Consider the following 18,676-nt stretch of genomic DNA (forward strand, 5'->3'; position numbering starts at 1 on the left):
GTCTCAAGGTACTTTAGATGATTTTTGTGAACATCTAACTGGAATCCTTATGTCCATCTCTCTTTGTTCCAATACATCCTTAATCCCGCATCCACAGGATTATTTCTAGCACTTTGAATGTCAGTCCAAATCCCATCAGACACACATCAACACATCCTAGCCCGTCAATGGCCTTTTCAGTCTTTATAGGTGGAGATGCTTAAACTGTCCCTCCTGAGTTCTGAGAGAAGAAGGGAACTGGAAAGTCTTAGGAATCATCACTTCTCTACTGTTTTCAGAAAGTCGCTTTGGTTTTATTTGCTTCATACACTGGGCTTCCAGATATACTTTTAGATAAATTTCTCAACACCCAATCCATCTAGGGAAAAGCAGAAGACTAGATAATACTGATATCTGCAATGAATTCAAGTGGCACATGGGTGGCTCAGTCAGTTAAATGTTGGGCTTTGGCTCAGGTCCCGATCTCACGGTTCAGGGGGTTCGAGCCCCCTGTCGGGCTCTGTGCTGACAGCTCAGAGCCTGGAGCCTGCTTCAGATTCTGTGTCTCCCAATCTCTCTGCCCCTCCCCCTGCTCACACTCTGTCGCTGTCTCTCAAAAACAAATAAACATTAAAAAAATTAAAAATAAAATTAAATTAAATCAAAAAACATAGTTCACTATTTAATGGTGTCTGCACTCTGCTCTCCTATGAAACTGTTTTTGTCCAAAACAAACACACACTCCTGAGGCTGTATATTTAACTCCATCACCCAAACCCCAGTGATATAGCCACAGTCCTCTTTATTTGTTTAGCTCTTATAGCAATAACGTTATTTAAATTTTATCTTCTTTCATGACCATTCAACTCCTTTTCAAGGAAATTCAATTCAATTCAATTCAATTCAATTCAATTCAAGGAATTTCTAAATGGAATCCTCACAGCTCTTTGTTATGGTTGTTCTTCTTCATTTAACATCATTGCTATTATATATGGTATTGGTATTTATCATTTGATATTCCATTAAGCATATGAAGGTGATTTCTAAGTCTCATTGGAGTGATATTACCTTTTGTACCCCATTACTTCTCCCCTTACTTTTTTGCGGGGGTGGGGAAGGGGGGGGCATGGCAAGAATGGATAGATGTGTCCATTCATGATGAGCATTTTAGGCTAACGGGATGAAGGTGGGGGAAAACCTTTAGTGAATAGATTTATAACTAGAATTCACTTCAGAAACAAAATTTAGTCAAAATGGAAGACCCAAACAAGAATTAACCTAATAATTTAGTAACAAGCAACACAGCGAACATAAGTATATTTTAAAATTATTTGTTCATATTACCTTCTCCGGGAAGATTCTTCAGAGCTCTATTGACTGGGATAAGTTCCCCGGCACTGATTCATAAATGCATCCATTTATTCATGTGTATAAATCCATCAAAAATGTATCACTTAGTATTCCAATTAACTTGTTTACTAGACCTTGCTCTTTGAGAAAGAAATTTGAGTTTTTTACCCAGTCGGCCTCAGTATCTACTCAGTGCTGGTAAAGGGCATGCTGAATAAATATTTGCTAAATGAATGGATAACTATGCATTAAACTGGAGTTTTAAACTAGTAGTTTTTTTAATTTATTTTTTTTATTTTTTTAACGTTTATTTATTTTTGAGACAGAGAGAGACAGAGCATGAACGGGGGAGGGTCAGAGAGAGAGGGACACACAGAATCTGAAACAGGCTCCAGGCTCTGAGCTGTCAGCACAGAGCCTGACGCCTGGCTCAAACTCACGGACTGTGAGATCATGACCCGAGCTGAAGTCAGATGCTTAACCGACTGAGCCACCAAGGTGCCCCTGGTAGTTTTTATACCAACATTATACAAATTATAAAGCATCTTCATCCTAGGGAAACAAAAATCCCTAAATAAGTCACTAGCACTCAACCTTTCTAGTTTTTTGTTTATATTACACAACTCTTATGTTTTCCCTACTATATCATGTTATATAATCATTGTGCTATCGCATGAGGGATTTTAACTAACTATTATTTTAAAAATCACATGCACTCATTTGGAACACAATAATCTGATAGTTTCACTTCCATTCTTGTATTTCCTAGTATAACAAGATGTTAATACTTAAAATATTGAAGTCAGATCTAATTGGTCTGATTTCCTCTCCACTGGATTTCTAATAATACTTTTTACCATTTGCCAACATTCAACATTTATGTCTATCATGACACAATGAACATCTCTATATTTGGTATGCCTCATGTCATCTTGTAGATTATTTAGGATATTTAGCAAAAGACTAGAAACATTCTATACTCATTGGAATAGTTGCTTATCACAGGATTAAAATGTTTCTAGTATCAATGATAAAGAAATACATATATGTTTTAGTCAAAATGGGATAGATGAATTTTTCCTTATCGTTTATTTCTAGTTAATAGACATTTTCAAAACCCTTCTTCAAACAATTCTATTAAGAGTGAGCTGCTTGATGGTAAAGATAGTTGCCAGTTCTCTTGTAATCATTTGCTTTTGAAAAACAAGGGTCCACAAATATTTAAAGAACTAACATGAACTGAATTAGCCAGCTCATGTCACTTTGGAAGGCAACTTGAGAAAGCGCTGCATATCTTTGGAACCACATGCTTTGGGACTTTTTGGTGTCTCATATTCAGTGTTCAGCTTTCTCTTGGCATGAGAATATTTGTAATCAATATTGTTGACATTTTTCTCCTAGCAGTAGATAGAGGTAATGTGTTCTTGATGTCAAAACTGAAACTGTCAACAATTTGTGGCAATATATGATCAAGTGGAGGCTTTGAAATGATGTTCCCGGGAGAAAACAGGTTTTCCTTCTTTTATTTTTTATGAGAAGCTTGCTTTATTCTACGCTATTATCTCAGCAAGTTGGTACCAGTATGCATCGGTCTGGAAGCTTGCCCAACAGTGGACACCATGATTGTCCTTAGGAATGAAACATCCGTTCTTTTCTCGGGCAGATTACCAAGGACAGTAAATATGACTCTCTGTGAACCAAATGTGGAATGAATCAGACTAATTTGCTGAAACTCGAATTTGAATAGTACATCAAATAAACCATAGAACTCGGAACCAAACCAAAATTTTAAGAAATAAAAGTATGACAAACAAATAAATCTTGTAAATTAAATCAAATATCAAATCAATATATATTCTGAAATGTAACTATCTGCAATTAGAATGTTAGAATCACAGAACTAGCATCTTTCCAAAGGATGATTATCTTATATATATGGACTATCGGTTTTGAGTTAAAGAATTAAAGAATTCTGTTTTGTTATGGTGTTGATTACATGTGTTACTTTTAAAAATAAAATTAATTTATTTATTTTGAGAGAGAGAGAGAGAGACAGCATGTGTGCACGCACTGGGGAGGGGGGTGCGGGGAGAGAATCCCAAGCAGGGTCTGCTCTGTCAATGCTGAGCTCGAACTCACGAACCTGATCATGACTCCAGCCAAAAGCAAGAGCTGGACTCTTAACTGACTGAGCCACCCAGGCGCCCCTGATCATATATTTTAAATTTGACTTAAAAAAACACTTTGCTCTTTCCACCATTTGACTATTATTGAAATAAGTAACATTTTCCTCTACACATATTCCAATGTTTTTTGTTTGTTTGTTTGTTTCTGAAAAAAGAGCAGTAATGGTCTGGGAACATAAGGGAAAGGAGACGAGGAATGGCTTGGAAGATGATCCTTTCAAGAATATTTTTTCTTCTATAACTTTCTTTTCAAATTCAAAGTCCTCTGTAACCGAACTATTACAAAAATAAATTGCATATGTGTGTTAAGTAACAAAAGTCAATGCAACAATTAGTCCAATCTATACACGTGTCCACTGTTCCAATAGACTCTTCATTACACAGATTAAAGTTATTTTTTCCTCTCTGCTGGAGACACGAGGAGAGGGACCTCTTCTGAAATTTGTGTTTGGAGATAGAGAAATGAAAAACTCTGTATGTTTAAGCCACTTTTGATGGTCTTCTTGTTTTGTTGGACTGTATTGTACTTGCTTTCTGTACGTGATGAAGAAGCAGGAACTCAGACGCCTGGAAAGAGAACGTCATCAGTTAGTCTGTTCCCGCTGGCTACTGTAACACAGCACCACCAACTGGGTGCTTAGACAACAGAAACAAATTCTCTCACAGTTCTAGAAGCCAGGAGTCAAGGTACTGGCAGGGCTGGCTCCTTCTGAGAGCTGCAAGAGGGAATGTGTTCCACACCCCTCTCTGTTTCTGGCAGTTAGTCTGCAATCTGCCAGGTTCCTTGGCTTTAGCTGCATAGCCCTATCTCCACCTGCACCTCTACACGTCGTTCTCTGTGTGAGCATGTCCCAAATTTCTCCTTTTGTAAGGACACCGGACACACTGCCTTCATAGGCGCAGCTTACTCTGGTGTGACCTCATGTTAATTAATCACATCTTCAAGGCCCTATTTCCCAATAAGGTTACACTCTGAGATATAGGAGTCGGGATACCAACATATAAATCTGGGAGGGGGACACAGTTCCACCCACAATGGGGACAATTTCCTTGACTCAGGTTAGGGAAGCAAAGCTAGAATCGTTATTACATTAGAACTCATGGCATTTACTCTGTTCAAGAGAGCAGGTGATGTCCACCATTTAAAAAATGGGCCCAACGGTCATCTGCATTTTTGCTGAAAGCAGCTTGGGGGCTGAATGAGGAAACCAAATTGAAATGTAATCGCCAAGTTTGGAAGTACAGATTCGTAGGTAATGTTGGGATTGTTTTCTTCAATATTATCCCACTAGGGAATGCATTACCATGGTACGTCATTAATGCGAATGCAGTCTGAAATATACGATGCTTACTTCGTAATATTCATCGCAACCAGCATAGCACAGCCATCTTTCCTTGTTCCTGTCTCCTTGCTTCCTGGTTTTTCTCATTTATTTATTTTTCTTTCTTTTGAGAGACACCGCTCACAAATACCTTCTTTAACTGTAATCCTTCTTCAAACTGCCTTTATTCCTTAGCTTCTGAACATTATGTCCAAAATACTTAGGACAAAAAATGGTAGACATGCAATGAGAGATAGAATTACACTCGATGTCAAAATAATGGTCTGAGATTTATGCTTTTGTGCAGTCATTAGGTTTGAATTATTATCCACCCACTCTTATCTTTCGAAAATCATTTTAAGTCAATTACATGTATCAATTATTTTGAGTGACTACCACAGGAAAACAGTGAAATATTTGTAAAGCAAGCTTGGATTTGTTCCTAGTATTGCTGAATTACTCAATGCTACAACGTGGGCTTCCACTTGGAGTAATATACATGGTATTAATAATTTATATTTTCAAAAATAACCTTGCCTAATAGCCTCTGCATAATGCTAGCTCACCAGACAAAAAGGGATGATCCGTGTTTAATGAACTTTGAGAGGCACTCTTTTAACTAAAACTTAGCTGTAAGCTTCCCCAGGAAATAATATATAGGTAAAGTGGATTAATTATGCCGGTATAGATGAAGTCCATTAATTATTAACTGTATCTGAAACATTTAGAATTGTCTTTCAAAAAATCTGCACGATTGAAACCACTGATGCTTCAAGCAAATTTAAAGGTGTGGTGATATGTACTTGAGATTTAAAAGACATACATGGACACTGAATTTATTTTAGAGAGAAAAAAATTAGCAGCCAATAATTACTGCCACAATTGGATAATTGGGCAGGCAAATCGAGCAATTTCAGTTTCAATTGGACACTTGCCACTTAACTCTGAGTTGTAATTAACCAATTTTAGGTATAATTATTTGTACCTGGGCTTTTAGGCTCCTAAAATGATTCTACTTCATGCTTCAAAAACATGTTGCCTTGTTTATCGTTTCTTCTTTGGTCTACCCCTGATTTTTCTGAATATAAAGCAATACCATCAGAGAGAGCCCCATTAATGCTACTTACTTTAGACTGGAAATGTAATCCCTCAGCAGACCAAAGCTGTTAGCACACACACAAAATTGCTTTAAAAGCATTGGCTAAATTGAAAAATTAACTTCATCAAACAACAAGCCGTTTCAGTCCAAATAAATTCTTGACAGAATTGACTTCTTGGCCAATTATTTAGCTGAATTGATAGTTTGTTTTACTTAATTTGCCTGTCCATTTGGTGAACACTCTTCGAGAGTCTGAGTAAGTTGTTGCCAAAATCATGCTTGTAGGTCTGTAAAATAAATTATAAATATATAGTACCACATTATGCCCTGTAAAATAGCATAAATGATACAATACAACTTTTAAATATGGTGAAATATCCAAACTTGATATTTTGACCAATGTCAGTTTTCATAACACACGGTTTTATAGATGTTTACTTGACTTTCTATGCCCAATGCTCTCATCACCATTACCATTATCATTTGATTATATTTATGTGCGTATGGCATGGGTCAGTTTTCTAGACAATAGTCCATCATTTTTTCTCAAACATCCCAAGTGTCTCATTTACTTCCCAGCACATATTAGGCGCTTAGCAAATATTGATTGATCATCACTCTACCAAACAGGGACAAATAACTCTTATTTGTCCTCCCCTCAACCATATACTTTTTGTCATTTCACTTGTTTGTTTTTAACCAGAACTATGGGTTTAAAAGTAGAGCAGATCTGCAGATCATTAACAGAAGGACATCAAATATTATCAGATACCAGACACAGTAGTGTTAGTTAGTCTTCAGAGCTTACGTTCTCACGGAGGAATAATTGACATGTTCGAGCAGAGAACGTTTAGATGGTTTGAGAATGGGTTAACAGCCGGGGCTGGAGAGGTTACCGGAGACAGAAGACAAAGTACCCCTGCTGGCTTTTCATTGTCCTAACGCCACTGTACAGGGCTTCTTCCCTTTGGCTGAACCCGAGCTCGGAGCCAGATGACAGGAAAGCCTAACGAAGGAAACCTACAAGGACCAGAGCACTACAACGTATGACGACGGGGCAGGGCAAAAGCTTGAAATCAATGTGAGATTTAAATAGAAAACAAACACCAGAGTTACCATTATAACTTTATGTAATGGAGATTTTTCTCCAGGATTTATTAACTTTAGACACCCCTTCAGCACTGTGAAAGATGAGGTCATTAGCTAATGCACTGCCTTGTTTTCCCAACAACCCTTCACATTTTGTTGATTCTTTTATGAGTGTTTTTTCTCCCTTCTAGAGTTGCTTTTAATACCTCGAATTTTATACGTGTGCCTCTGCATCTTGATTTAATAGTTTTAGATAGAACAATTTACTTTGGACCATGAAAAACAGAGAAATAATAACAGTAACCTTAATAGACCCTTTCTTCTGCCCTACAAAAATTAAATATCTTGTATTTTGTGACAATACCATTTGACATGTGAAATGAAAGAAAAATACTTTCTATTAGGTAATAACTTTAATTATGTTTAATTATCTGTTCTATGTTTGTGTGTTCATGATCTAATAAACCGAAAACCAAATGCACAGCATTTATATGCTTTTTATAATTTATAATTTTTTATAGGCCAGTTAATGTAGGTAGAGCCATATGGAGAGAAATGTAATCCCCAAACACTTAAACACCCCTATTTAAATATCTTTCTAAACATCCCAAGTTGCTGGGATCTTTTGTTTGTTTGTTTTACCTTAGTTTTATTTCTTCTGGATTGTATGGTACCGAGGTGAGCTGAATAATGGTTACCCAAACATGTGGGCATTGTTACCCTAGAACCTGTGAGTGTTACCTTCTATGGCAAAAGGCACTTCTCACATGTGATTAAGTTAAGGATCTTGAGCTGGAGAGGTTGCTTTGGATAAGCCGGTGTCTTCGCAGGGGTTCCCCTAAGAGACAGGAAATATGGTGATGGCATCCGGGGCAGGCTGCCCCTGAACGTGCCACTTGCGGATGTAAACCCTTTCAGGCTGAAGATAATCAAGGCCCCGCAGACTCAGGAAGGGCTTTCTACCCTGCCTAAAAGAATTTAAATAGAGGACCTGTGCCAAGATAGAGCTAACACCAAAGATAACTCTTTATATCAAAGAGACTCATCTGCACTGTGTGGAAAACATTCATTTACCAAACACCTGCTCTTTTCATCTTCCTGGACTTTGCCTTCCTTTTCCTTGAGGCCCCAGGACCCTAGCCTCCTGCCTTAGCTCAGGCTGTTGTGTGAGCCTCAATTACCTGACGGCTCAGGAGCCTCTCATGGCTTTGGGGGGCACCTGTACATGGGAAATTCAATGTGTTTTTCTTCCGTCAATCTTTCTTGTGCCAATTTAAATATTGAGCCAACCAAAGATCCTAGAAGGGGAGAAGAGACACATTTTTCTCCCCAACAGAGGTCAAAGACAGAAAGAGAAGGCACCATAAGGATAGAAGCAGAGACTGTGGGTGAGCAGTCAGGAACAACAGTCTCCAGAAGCTAACAGAAAAACGCATACATCAAATTTAAGAACTATCCATATGCAATACAGTTCAAAAAGAACAATAAGCTTGAATGCTTTCTCAATTTTAAATTTTAATAAATAAGACAGTAAGGCAATAAGGTAAGTTGCCAGTGAATCCAAGCCTGACAGATGGCTTAAGTTATGGAAGATCCTGAATTCAAAACGATTCCTCAGAGAGGGAGGCGAATCACAAGAGACTCTTAAATATAGAGAGCACACTGAGGGTTGCTAGAGGGGAGGTAGGTGGGGTGGGCTAAACGGGTGATGGGCATTAAGGAGGGCACTTGTTGGAATGAGCACTGGGTGCTATACGGAAGTGATGAATCACTGGGTTCTACTTTGGAAACCAAGACTACACTGTATGGTAGCTAACTTGAATTTAAATAAAAAGAATCTGGATATGGCTACAAAAGATGAGTTAGAGTCTTTTTATTTATTTTTTTTTTTTATTTTTTTTTTTCAATGTTTATTTATTTTTGGGACAGAGAGAGACAGAGCATGAACGGGGGAGGGGCAGAGAGAGAGGGAGACACAGAATCGGAAACAGGCTCCAGGCTCCGAGCCATCAGCCCAGAGCCTGACGCGGGGCTCGAACTCACGGACCGCGAGATCGTGACCTGGCTGAAGTCGGACAGCTGAAGTCGGACGCTTAACCGACTGCGCCACCCAGGCGCCCCTGAGTTAGAGTCTTGGAGAGAGTGTCACCACCTGTTTCATACCAGTCTCCCCTTGACGCTAATATGAAAACAGATTAGAGAAGAAGGGGGTGGGGGCGTCGGCGAGGAGAATAAGAAGGAGAAGCTCTAACAAAGACTTACCCAGGATATGAGTTATTTGTACATAGTGTCCTTCTCATATTCTAATTTCTCTGACCTTTTCGTTTATTTTTAACTGCGAAAGCACATTTTCTAATGGGTTGACTTTAGTTTTGTCTGTATCCTTTAAACAAAAACCTGATTAAAAAGTGTCTGGGGGCGCCTGGGTGGCGCAGTCGGTTAAGCGTCCGACTTCAGCCAGGTCACGATCTCGCGGTCCGTGGGTTCGAGCCTCGCGTCGGGCTCTGGGCTGATGGCTCAGAGCCTGGAGCCTGTTTCCGATTCTGTGTCTCCCTCTCTCTCTGCCCCTCCCCCGTTCATGCTCTGTCTCTCTCTTTCCCAAAAATAAATAAAAAAAAAAAAACGTTGGAAAAAAAAAATTAAGAAAAAAAAGTGTCTGATGTCTGTCCACACGGAATTTGGATAGCACCAGTGAAGGCTGCCATTGACTGCGTTAGTAAAGTCAGACACTGCCCAACTTGACCTTGGATACAAAGCCAAGGGATTGGATTTGGGATCCACCATTTTGCTGGTCTAAGGCAAGACGGCCTGGGAAAAATGTGGTTTGCTATGTGAACACCGCTTTTCCTCTCATTACTTCTTTTGACGAAAGACTAGATTTACATATAGTAAAGATGCTGAAAAATATTTTCAAAATGGTTTTCTATAGGAAATAAATACATATTACATTTGTTACTATAAATCTATATGGAGAACAAAAACTTCAGCCTGTGGATACTTCAAAATGCTAAAAGCTGTTAGATACCACAGCTTATGACTTATTTTCCTAAAATATAACCTTATATTGTGTTAAGTCAATTATTGTGACACAATTTTCTACCACATTTTCTTCAACTCTAAATCTTATAAGATAAACACTTGACATTTAATGAAGATGTGTTATTCTGTTCCTATAGAAGTATAAGAATAAAAATATACTTTGTGTTGATGTACAGCTAGCTCGAAGATAGATCTCTTCCTGACAAGGATAAGGTCACTTGTCATAAAATTGTATTTGCTGTCTGAAAATTGATATGTAACCAGTGAAAAAGTAAAACCATTTAAAACTTTAGATGTGTGATAGAGATACTGACCTTTTCTTCTACCAGATTATGTATACATCAGTTACCTTCTGTTTTCTCAAATTATGAATATATTTGAAAAGGCAATCTCTGTCACAATCGGTACACTTTTTTTTATTATCTGGCTACAAATGCATTGTAATTTTCAATTCTAATATTTAAGGTATTTAAGAAGTAAACTTTCTTAAAGCAAAGAAACTTTCATCTGTAAGAGATTTTGGAAAAGAAATGTATTTTCCGTTATGAATGCAAAATAAGTTTAGGGATCTTTGCTTCTTTTGAAATCATGCAAAGTAAAATTTCTAGAAAGTAAAACTAGGATTTCTAGTTTTACAAGTAAAGCTTGTAAAAATGGGTAATTAAAATAGAGATTAAAAGGCAGACTGAAGAGCGGTATGTATGGAATAATACTATTTTTAAAACAAATCATTAAAATATTTCCTTTTTATATTTATTTACATATATCTAAACCTTCCAAGTAACATATAAGAATATGAAATTGGAAACAAATGATGCTTACAATTATCCAAGTTGTGATGCTGTTTATTATTTATTTTTTAATGTATTTTAGTAGGTGTTGTAAGTTTCCAGTAGTAAGCAAGCGTTAGGTATAAAATTACGAAATGGTATGCCAAAACAAAGTTTAAACCAGCCTGTTTTAAGATTACAAATTGTTGTTTTGAATTTTAATAATTTTTCAGGACTTATACTTTAAACATCCTTCATTTCTCTCTCTCTCCTTGAGTTCTGTATTGAGTAAGGTTAAGACAATTGAGATGGGAATTTAGAAATTCCCAATTGGTGTCTTAAATCAGTGATATTTTGGGTGACCTTAGATGTTTCTTAATTATAGACATAGGGTTAAAGTCAAAAAGATCTTTTTCCAAATTTTCGTTGCTTCTGCATTTGTTTAGTACTTTTTTAGAACCATTTTTAATAAATAATAAAGGTTTATGGTGATTTTGTTTAAATATGAAGAAAACAATCCTACTACTTATAGATAACTATTGGAAATAATCCTTTGAATGTCCTTTCTTAATATATATATTATATATGTATATATAATATATATATATACATATATATATATAATATATATACACAGAGAGAGAGAGAGAGAGAGACAGAGGGAGAGAGAGAGAGAGGGAGAGAGGGATTATGAGCACAGGGGTTTTTTTTTGTAGTTGTTGTTTTATTTCCAGACATATCTCCAGCACCTAGAATGGCGTCTGATCCATACTGATGGCCACCGCCATTTGTTGAATTAATTAAATGAAATTTTGCATATTCCTTTTTTCCGTCAAATTATATTCTAAATGATTTCCCCATATCTTTAACTACTGTTAACAACCCTAATATTTTTAAAATATTTCTTTATTTATTTTTGAGAGAGAGAGAGAGATCACAAGCAGGGGAGGGGCAGAGAGAGAGGGAAACACAGAATCCCAACCAGGCTCCAGGCTCTGCCTTATCAGTGCAGAGTCCGACATGGGGTCCAACCCATGAACCACGGGATCATGACCTGAGCCAAAGTCTGACGCTTAACTGACTGAGCCACTCAGATGCCCCCCACAACCCTTAGTTTTAAATGAACATTTCCTTCTCCACTTTGTAAATTCTGCCTTCCAGAGGAAACCATTATCAACAGTTGAGTGTGGGGGCGCCTGGGTGGCTTAGCTGGTTAAGCTTCCCACTTTGTCTCTCATGACCTCACAGTTCACTGGTTTGAGCCCTGTGTTGGGCTCTGTGCTGACAGTTCAGAGCCTGGAGCCTGCCTGGGATTCTGCATCTCCCTCTCTTTCTGCCCCTCTGCCACTCCCACTCTGTCTCTCTCAAAAATAAATAAACATTAAAAAATTAGTTTAGTGTGTTTGTCTATCACCATGTTTTCAGATGCAAACACCAGACCCCCGGTAATATGTCTAAAGCAATAAAACTCAGGTGTGTGAAATCGCAGGTGCCATGGCCAGTTGAGGGCATGCCCTTGTGGGGACTTGCTTGTCCTCAGCACGACTCTCCCATCTACACCCTTCCTCATGTGTTGACCTCAGGCTGACCTTTCCCAATAGCAAAATCACAGAACATTGACAAGGCCTCACCACCTGATGGCTTCCAAAGCAAGAGAGAGCTCCTCCAACCCATCAAGATGATTTTAATCTCCACTTTGAGAAGGGAGAGACCCTGCCTTCACTATCAGGATGTACAAAGGCACCTTCCTAATTTTCCTAGACAAGGGTTTCACTCTTTGCTCCGGGAGCTTCTTGCCCAAGAAGCCAACCCTGTAAACCAGTCAATGATGCCTTGTTTGCTGACGAATTACTCAACCCGTTCCCTTTTGAAGACTATATTTTGTTCACTGGGGCAAATGGCCTTTTTCTCAGGATAACAGATCATTTGGCTGAGCAAACCGTGCAACTCACCAAAACACAGTTGATTACTCAAGATTCTCTCAAGGTCTTCACTTCATTTTATGCATCCGTCTTAAACTAATATTTAATACACTTTGCCCCGTGCTACTGAGACCGCTGTCATGAAAGGCCTGATTTAAGCCCTCAGACCCAGAGTGTGAAACCCAATTCTGATTTTCCTATTCTGAGATGATACTAAGACTCAGTAAGGGTGGTCCTCTCCGCGTTGTTGCGGACATGAACTCAGCGTCCATGACCCACAGATATTCTTCTAGTAGCCTTCTTGAAAATCAGCACCTGGCAATTTTTTTTTAATTTTTTTTTCCCAACGTTTATTTATTTTTGGGACAGAGAGAGACAGAGCATGAACGGGGGAGGGGTAGAGAGAGAGGGAGACACAGAATCGGAAACAGGCTCCAGGCTCTGAGCCATCAGCCCAGAGCCTGACGCGGGGCTCGAACTCACGGACCGCGAGATCGTGACCTGGCTGAAGTCGGACGCTTAACCGACTGCGCCACCCAGGCGCCCCTGGCAATTTTGGTAGAACCATGGCCAGGATTCAATGCAGAGATTGTTCTACATTTCTGTCTAGACCTAAATTTCTCCCTTTCTCAAGGAACATGACACCAGTCTCAACAACCACAACATACATACATGCATCCCTTCAAACATCTCTCTCTCTCTCTCTCTCTAAATTCTTAATCACATACCAGCTATTCATCTAATTGTCCTCGGCGAAATCCACGTGAAGATTAAAAAGAAATCATCTGTGTGCTAGAACAAATCTAGCTGAACATTTCTAGAAATCGTAAAACAAAACAAAGATGCCAAACTTAAATGCGTTTTAGTGAAATGCTTTTGTAATTCATTTAAAAAAATACTTCAGTGTTTAAATCAAACACTATATTGGTTGATTGATTTGTACTCACTCACCAAAATAGTGTTTTGAAAAACTTTTTCCCATAGTCACTTCTTCAAACCAGGAACTCATGTATTTGCCAAAAAATAAATTGCATTCTATCCTTGAAAGCATTGAATCCATTTGACACATAAAATGCATTAGGTTTGAGTAGAGGCCAAACTTAGAGTGTTTTCACTCATCCTTGCTGTTTAAGCTGGTGAACATATGACCCAATATATAATCCATGGTTTTAGAATTGCTGTGAAATGTGCTATAAAACAACAAATAATTTTAATATTTATATGGCTGAATTGGGTAACATTTTTAGTTCATTTTGTATCATGTAACAGTTTCTTCTAAATGTCATTTCATGTTTTTGCCATAGCCATCTAACAATTGTATTATATAGCAAAAATATTTTAAAAATCTTACAAATGGCAGTGTAATGTAAAAGTGTAGAAAACCTTAAAAGTGGCAAAACTCGTGTACCTCTTCTTTGACTTATTCTTTTCTCAGACACATCTTTAGAACAAGTCTATTTCTTCCTGTGTTCGTGATGGATTGATTACATTTGTTTGGTCATCTCTTCACCCTTTGACATGAGACAAAGAAGACACAGTTGCTGTAATTGTTGGAATAACATTCAGCTTAACGGTAGACATTTATTTAAACTCTCCCATCTTTTGGGGATAGTATTTTATCGGGGAAAAGGTAAAGCCCCTGCCCTCAGTGAACTCAGGTTAACCTTTGGAAGCAAAAAAAGCTCAGTATGTTCTATGGCGAGGTAAGTGATGGAGAAGTATACAGGGCACCGTTTAAAGACGTGACAAAAAATAAAATATTAAAATATGGGAATAGAAACAAATCTTAGGCACTCTCTTGCAGAACTCTGGTAATATTACAGTTGAGTAGAGACAAAACATTGAGAGGTTTGACCTTTATTATTATTATTATTATCACCATCATCATCATTAATATTATATGTCAACCCTGTGTGAACCTGCTAAGGTAAGTCCTTTATAAATCTCTGCCTTCAGGCTAAAACTTGTCTTCTACAAACATTCAGTTTGTGGGTATATATATATATATATATGTGTGTGTGTGAAGAAAGAAATAGAAATAGCCCATGGGATGCTGGGGACTCTGTACTTTTCACCAATTGTCCCTGATTGTCTAGAAGAGAGTCTAAGAATGGAAGAGTAACCTAGGTGAGATGAAATTGTTCCTAGGGAGAAAACAAAAGGAGACTAAAATGTGAAAGTAAATGTTCTACTACAATAAATTGCACAATAGTTTTGTAAGATGTTATCATTGGGATAAACTGGATAAAGCGTATGTAGGATCTCTTGGTGTTATTTCTAATAGCTGTATGTGAATCTAAAATGATCTCGAAATAAACAATTTAATGAAAAAAAATAATAATAATGGGATTTCTGGTTTCCAGTTCCACCTATAAAGAGCTTGGGAACTGCCACTCTATCCTAACAAGTAAAGGGCTAAACAGACTGAAAAATCAACTCTTCTTGGATTTGTAAGAGATTGAGGACACAGGACAAACCTCATCCCCCAAGACTAGAGGGAAACAGGTAAATTCAGGAAGACGCGATTTACCTGAGCAGGGACTCATGAGCTGAAACTGCTATCCAAATCAGGCTTGGGTAGGAAAATTGGAACTGTGATGAATTGCTAGAGTCTCAGCATCAATAAGTCTGAGTGTTATACACTCCTGGGGTACCTAGACATAGGAGAGTCATTACACCCTTGTCAAATTTACCTCCAGGAGCTCTGATTAGATTGCCATTGTGAATAACAAAGAAAAACTCCCCTTCTGGCAGGAGAAGGGGTGGAGGGTTCATTTTGAAATACACCAGAGTGCTCTGATCTTCTTAAGATCTGCCCTCAAGGGAAACTACTTAACCAGAGACTAACCTGTTGGAGTATTCCCTATCATGCTGGAAGTCCTAGCTAATGCAACCAGACAAGAAAAGGAAGTAAAAGAACACAGATGGACAAGGAAGAAATAAAACTGTTTTTGCACTCAGATGACATCATCTATGTAGAAACGCCAACAAATTTGACATAAAAATCCTGAAACAAATAAGTGACGGTAGCAAGTTTGTAGGACATAAGGTTAATAGACAAAAGTTATTTGCTTTCCCATGTGAAAGCAATGAACATGTAGAATTTGAAATTAAAACACAATACCATTGATATTATTACCCTAAAACTTGAATACTTAAGTATAAATCTAACAAAATAGGTACCATGGCTATTTGGAAAAAAAAAGTTACAAAACTCTGATGAACAAAAGCAAAAAAAGAATTATATAAATGGGGAGATACTTTATTCATGGGTAGGAAGACACAATTTTATCACGATGTCAGTTTTTTCTCAAGTTGATCTCTAGACTCAATGCAATCCAAATCAGAACCTCAGCAAGTTATTTTATGGGTATTGACATATTGATTCTAGATTTTATGCGGAAGGGGCACCTGGGAGGCTCAGCTGGTTAAGCATCTGACTTTGACTCAGGTCATGATCTCGTGGTTTGTGGGTTCGAGCCCTGCATTAAGCTCTGTGCTGACAGCTTCGAGCCTGGAACCTGCTTTGGATTCTGCCTCTCCTTCTCTCTCTCTCTCTCTCTCTCTCTCTCTCTCTCTCTCTGCCCCTCCCCCACCTGTCTGTCTCTCTTTCTCTCAAAAATAAAATAAATCATTAAAAAAAATAATAAAGCTTATATGAAAAAAGAGAAGACCAAGAATAATCAACACAACATTGAAGGAGAGGAAGAAGGTTGGAGGACTGATGGCTACCTTACATTAAGACATACTATAAATTTACAGTAATCAAGACAATGTGATGTTGGTTAAAATTATATAGACAACTAGATCAATAGAATAGAATTGAGAACCAAGATATGAATCCCTATAGTCAATTGGTCTTTGACAAAATAGCAAAGGCAATCAAATGGAACAAAGATATTCTTTCCAACGAAAGTGTTGGAACAACTGGACATTTGCATGCAAAAACAAACAAGCAAACAAAAACAGAATCTAGACCCAGACCTTATATCCTTTACAAAAAGTAATTCAAAATGGATCATGGACCTAAATATAAAATGCAAAACTATAAAACTCTTAGAAGGTAACACAGGTAAAAACCTAGATGACCTTGAGTATGGTGATGACTTTTTAGATATGAGAGCAAATGCTTGGCCCATGAAAGATATAATTGATGAGTCGGACTTCATTAAATTTTTTGAAATATGTGTGTTCTGCAAAAAAAACAATGCCGAAAGAATGAGAAAATAAACCACATATTGGGACGAAATTTTGTAAAAGATACATCTGATAAAGAACCATTATCCTAAATAATAAATAAATAAATAAATAAATAATAATAAATAATAAATAAAGAACAAAAAGCCCAATTAAAAAAATAAGCTGAAGATCTTGACAGATTCCTCATCAATGAAGATGGCAGGTAAGCACATAAAAAGATGTTCCACATCATAAGTCATTAGTAAATGGAAATTAAGACAGCAATCAGATACCACAATCCACCAAGCAGAATGACCAAAATCTGGAACACAGACAACATCAAATGCTGACTAAGGTATGGACCGACAGGGATTCTCATTCTTTGCTAATGAGAATGCAAAATGGTAGAGCCAATCTGAAAGACAATTGATGCTTTCTTACAAAACTAAATATACTCTTACTATACAATCCGGCAATCACACTCCTTGATATCTGCCCAGAGGAGTTGAGAATATGCCCACACAATCACCTGCACACAGATGTTTACAGCAGCTCTATTCATAATTTTCAAAACTTGGAATGACTTCCAGTTGGTGAATGGAGAAATTGTGGAACATCCAGGCAATGGAGTGTTTTCAGCGCTAAAAGAAAATGAATGAAAGACAATCTGATAAATCTACATCCTGTGGGATTCCAGCTATCTGATATTCTGGAAAAGACAAAGTTATGATAACGATAAAAAGGTCAGCAATTTCCAGGGTTTAGAGGGAAAAGGCAGTGAATAGGCAGACCACGGAGGATTTTTAGGGCAGTGAAAATACTCTGATACTATAATAATGGGTAGTTGTCAATACACATTTGTCCAAACCCATAGAGTATATGACACCAATCACGGATCCTAATGTAAACTGTGGATTTGGGATGGTTATCATGTGTCACGGCAGGCTCATCAGTGTCAGCAAATGTACCCTCTGGTGGGGGATGTTGATAGTGGAGGGGCCGATGCATGTGTGGGGCAGGGGATAGGGAAACCTCTGTATTTCTTCTAGATTTTGTTGTAAACCTAAAACTACTCTTAAAAATGGTGTTAATAGCCAAATTATGGAAAGAGCCTAAATGCCCATCAACTGATGAATGGATAAAGAAATTGTGGTTTATATACACAATGGAGTACTACGTGGCAATGAGAAAGAATGAAATACTGCCCTTTGTAGCAACATGGATGGAACTGGAGAATGTTATGCTAAGTGCAATAAGCCATACAGAGGAAGATACCATATGTTTTCACTCTTATGTGGATCCTGAGAAACTTAACAGAAACCCATGGGAGAGAGGAAGGAAAAAAAAAAAAAAACAAAGGGAGGTTAGAGTGGGAGACAGCCAAAGCATAAGAGACTCTTAAAAACTGAGAACAAACTGAGGGTTGATGGGGGGTGGGAGGGAGGGGAGTGTGGGTGATGGGTATTGAGGAGGGCACCTTTTGGGATGAGCACTGGGTGTTATATGGAAACCAATTTGACAATAAACTTCATATATTGAAAAAATTTTTTTAAAAATGGTCTTAAAAAAACACCAATACCAATTCTAAAAACAAAAAGAAAAAATATATATATATGTATGTGTGTGTGTGTGCGTGTGTGTGTGTATAAAACTATTCTTCACCTTGTAAAACCATAGAAAATAGTCTATCACAGATCATTCCTCCCAAGGGATCAAGTCCACATATCTAAATATAGAGGTG

This window comes from Prionailurus bengalensis, chromosome A1, assembly GCF_016509475.1.
Source record: "Prionailurus bengalensis isolate Pbe53 chromosome A1, Fcat_Pben_1.1_paternal_pri, whole genome shotgun sequence".
Classification (NCBI taxonomy): Eukaryota; Metazoa; Chordata; class Mammalia; order Carnivora; family Felidae; genus Prionailurus; species Prionailurus bengalensis.